Source organism: Nuphar pumila, chromosome 5, assembly GCF_984573655.1.
Source record: "Nuphar pumila chromosome 5, dmNupPumi1.hap1.1, whole genome shotgun sequence".
Classification (NCBI taxonomy): Eukaryota; Viridiplantae; Streptophyta; class Magnoliopsida; order Nymphaeales; family Nymphaeaceae; genus Nuphar; species Nuphar pumila.
Window position 1 is genome coordinate 15187371 of NC_143253.1, and position 4572 is coordinate 15191942.

The 4572-nt window shown below is 35.7% G+C and overlaps 1 pseudogene; it reads left to right on the plus strand.

Annotated features, from left to right (window-relative positions):
• The first annotated feature begins 3615 nt into the window (after positions 1 to 3615).
• Positions 3616 to 4011, plus strand: LOC149836902 (secreted RxLR effector protein 161 pseudogene; annotated as a pseudogene).
• Positions 4012 to 4572: the final 561 nt, after the last annotated feature.

Consider the following 4572-nt stretch of genomic DNA (forward strand, 5'->3'; position numbering starts at 1 on the left):
GGTACTTTGTCACCTTCATTGATGATTACTCTCGATACATGTATCTCTACTTATTATTTGAAAATTTTGAAGTCTATAATGTTTTCAAAGACTTTAAGAAAGAAGTAGAGAAACAAACATGAGACGTAATAAAAATAGTTAGATCAGATCGAGGTGATGAGTACTATGGGCGTTTCATTGAGATGGGACAACGAGAAGGACCATTAGTAAGATTTCTTAAGGAAGAAAGAATAGTCCCTCAGTACACCATGTCGGGAAGTGCATATCAGAATGGTGTAGCTGAAAGACGAAATTGTACGCTTAAAGAAATGATACATGCAATGTTGAATTATTCAACCCTTTTTATCACTCTGTGGGGTGAAGCTCTGCGAACAGTTGTACATGTCATAAACAAGGTCTTTACTAAGGCTGTCTCAACAATGCCTTATGAGTTGTGGACAGGTAGGAAACCATGTCTAAGTTACATGCACATATGGAGTTGTCCTGCAGAAGCAAAATTATATAATCCCCACATTAAGGCTTTTGACCCCAGGCCAATCAGTGGTTTCTTCATTGGTTATCCAGAAAGGTCAAAAGGTTTCAAGTTTTATTGTCCCCCTCATACACCACAAATAGTAGAAACAGATAAAGATAGATTTTTAGAAGATGATTTTGTTGGTATAAATGCATTGCAAAACCACTCTTTTGAGGAAATTCAGGATAAAGTTACTCCACCTAAAAATTTAAAACTTCCTTCATTATTCAATCGAATGATGAAACAAAAGTTGATTCTATTAGTAATGCACCAATTCAAGAAGAACCATTTGTGGATCATGTTGAAGAGCATCCACAGGTTGATCAAGTTAGTTCACCTGTCAGGAGATCCACAAGAATTAAAATATCTGCTATTCATCCATATTATGTAGTGTATGTTGAGAAACTCTGTTTTGATGTCACATAATATGATACACTGTCGTATTTGATTTTATATGATATGATAATATGTCCTCTTGAAAATGTTATATTATGACTAAATATGTTTTGCCATAAATCTAACGAGTATTTGATGCAAGGATATCTCACCCAAAAAGGATGAAGACTTCTTGTTCAAGTACAACTAATGCAATCATACTCCTTGAAGAAAAAGCTTGATGAGTCATGCATTCCTAAAGATCAACTGAAGAGATCGGCTACCTCAAGATGAAGACTTTTTTCTTCTTTAGAGTCATATGTAACAGAACCTTCAGGAACATGCATATTGCATATTACATACTCATTCATAAAAACTATATCATAAAAGTATACGATAGTTTCAAAAAGCTCCTTTTTGAAAACTGATAATTATACCTTCTTACAACCCTTTATGAAAAAGGTATTTTTGACATAATTGTACCTTACATCATATACAAGACAACATGAAAAGAAATGTAGGAAAAAGACAAAACATGAAATCGGCTACATAAAGAAAAACAAATATAATATGTTTTTGAAAAGACTCTAGTTACCATCTTTAAAGAAATGTTTTCAAATATAGGAAAAAGACAAAACATGAAATCGGCTACACAAAGAAAACAAATATAATAAAGGTTTTGAAACGACTCTAGTTACCTTTTTACAAACTTATAGAATGTCGACTTACTTGAAGTCATCATTCTCTTTGTATAGCATTAAATACCTCCTGTAAGAAATCCTTGTTAAATATCCTCCTCAAGAATGTCAACTTTCTTGTAGTCCTCATTCTCTCTGAAGACTTTGAAAACCACAACATAAAGAAAACACTTGACATGACTATGTACAAATAAATATCTCAAAGCACTCATTGTACTTACACTCATTTAAAGTAAAGAAGTACTTATGTACCTCAAATCATTAATTAGAATAAAGACAAAACCACAATCCAACGTTCAATGTACTATTATAAGAAATAGACTTTTTACATAAAATATGTATTACCTAAATAATTACAACGACTAGTGTACCCTATATTTTACTTTTATGGAAAAAGGCTTTCTCGAATTTCTCTAAAGATGTTTTTGAAATGACATGACATTTCACATTTCAAAAAGGCTACGATTTCAAAATGTAACGACTACTTTTTTAAAAAGCTATATAAACACACTCAAATAAACTATTCAACATGGAATGGACATGTGAGCTTACAACGAGAAAAATTCCTATTCGATATTTGAAAAGAGAGCCTTGAAAAAGAAAGAGAAAAAGAAAGAGAAAAAGAAAAAAAAAGAAAAGAGAAAAAGTCAAGTCCAGCTCTTTGACAAAGAGTATCCTCTGAGTGACAAACAGAACATTTTGAGAATCCTTCATTCGTGCATTCATATCATTCTGAAGGTTGTACAGGAAGTATTGTAACTCTGTTATTCACTGTTTTCCTTCTTTTTTGAAAGAAGTAGACCTCTGTGAAAGAGGGTGTTGTCCTTCTCTGTTGAGAGAAGAAGACCTCTGTGGAAGGGGGTATGCCCATTCTCTGTTGAGAGAAGAAGACCTCTAAGGAAGAGGGTGTTGTACTATTTATCCGGTGACTCGGATGTTATAGTGGAAAGCTCAAGTGGTTTGCTTGGGGACTGGATGTAGGTCTGGGTATTGACCGAACCAGTATAAATTCTGTGTTTTATGTGTTGTGCCTTATTGCCTGATTATTTTATTTTATCGATCTTTATCGCATTTCACTATTCACCCCCCCTCTAGTGGAATTTCAGTGTATCTACAGGAGCCCAATGATTTCATAGATATTGAAGATTCATCTTCTTTTAAGGAAGATGTTGAGTGTGAGTTATCTTCGTCTTGGATAGAGGTCATGAAAGAAGAGCTAGAATCTATGGCAAAAAATCAAGTAGGAGACCTTGTCGAATTGCCTAGAGGAGTCAAGCTTGTAGGGTGCAAGTGGGTCTTCAAGGCCAAAAGAGACTCTAAAGGCAATATCAAAAAGTACAAGGCAAGGCTGGTTGCTAAAGGTTTTACTCAAATGAAGGGCATTGACTAAATGAGACATTTTTTCCTCTCTCAACTAAAGAGTCAAAGATAATTCTTTTTGCCCTAATAGCTCATTTTGATATAGAGTTACACCAATAGGATGTAAAAGCAGCTTTCCTAAATGGTGAATTAAGTGAAGAGGTATACATGAAACAACATCTAGGTTTCTACAAAGATAAGTCAGACCGCTTGGTTTGCAAGTTGAAAAAGTCAATATATGGACTTAAACAGGCCTCCCCTCAATGGTATATGAAGTTCACTAAAGTCATATTGACCTTTGGATTCACAGAAAACATCGTTGATCGATGTGTATACCTCAAGACAAGTGAGAGTAAGTTCATAATTCTGGTACTTTATGTGGATGATATCTTACTTGCAACCAACAATAAGGATATGCTGACAGAAATCAAACAATTTTTATCCATCCATTTTGAAATGAAAGATCTGGGAGAGGCTGCCTCTGTTCTTGGCATTAAGATCCATCGAGATAGGTCTAAAGGTATACTAGGTATCTCTCAGAAAGCTTATATTAATAAAATTCTCAAAAGATATGGGATGAAGCATTGTGCTCCTACTACGACACCTATATTAAAAGGAGATAAATTGAGCCTTAAGGACTGCCCACAAACTCAAGAAGAAAAAGGACAGATGACCATGATATCATATGCATCAGTGGTCGGTAGCTTGCAGTACACCCAGACATGCACTCGCGCTGACATATCATTTGCAGTCGGGGTCCTTGACAAATTTCAGTCGAATCCTGGTCTTGCTCACTGGAAAGTTGCTAAGAAAGTCATGCGCTATCTCCAAGTGACAAAGGATTATATGTTAACCTACAGAAAGACGGACCACCTTGAAGTTATTGGCTATTCAGATGCATATCTGGGAGGTTATCCTGATAGTAGAAAGTCTACCACAGACTACATTTTTCTGCTAGCCGATGGTGCGATTTCTTGGAGGAGTGGGAAACAGTTCAGTACTGCTGCCCACACCATGGAGGCTGAGTTCAAAGCTCTATTTGAGATAACTTCACAGGCCATTTGATTGTGAAACTTCATCTCAGGACTTCAGGTGGTTGAATCCATTGGGAGACCACTGAAAGTATTTTGTAATAATGAAGCCGCTGTATCCTTCTCCAATAACAACAAAAGTACTACATCTTGTAAGCATATGGAGTTAAAGTATTTTGTTGTAAAGGAGAGGACAAATAATATTTTGGTGTATATTGATAACATTGGGACTAAGTAAATGATTGCTGATACTCTTACTAAGGGGTTGGCCCCGGGATTATATGTTGAACATGTTAAGAGGATGGGCTTGTTTGAAATCCTGCAATCATGTACACTGACTTTTATGTGATCACATTTTGGTAATAAAGATATGATTCCTCTCGCTCTTTCTTTTGTTGGTTATGCATCAAGTTTGCTCATAAAGGTTAAGAGTTCAGCATAACAACAAAATTTGGACCGATAAAATGGACTTAAGACCTATCCACATGAACTTTCACATACTCGGGTCAAGTGGGAGAATGTTGGGAAACATGGTGCTCCTTCGTATGTGCCTCTTCCCATGCATCATACCTTTTGGTATGATGCATGGTGACCC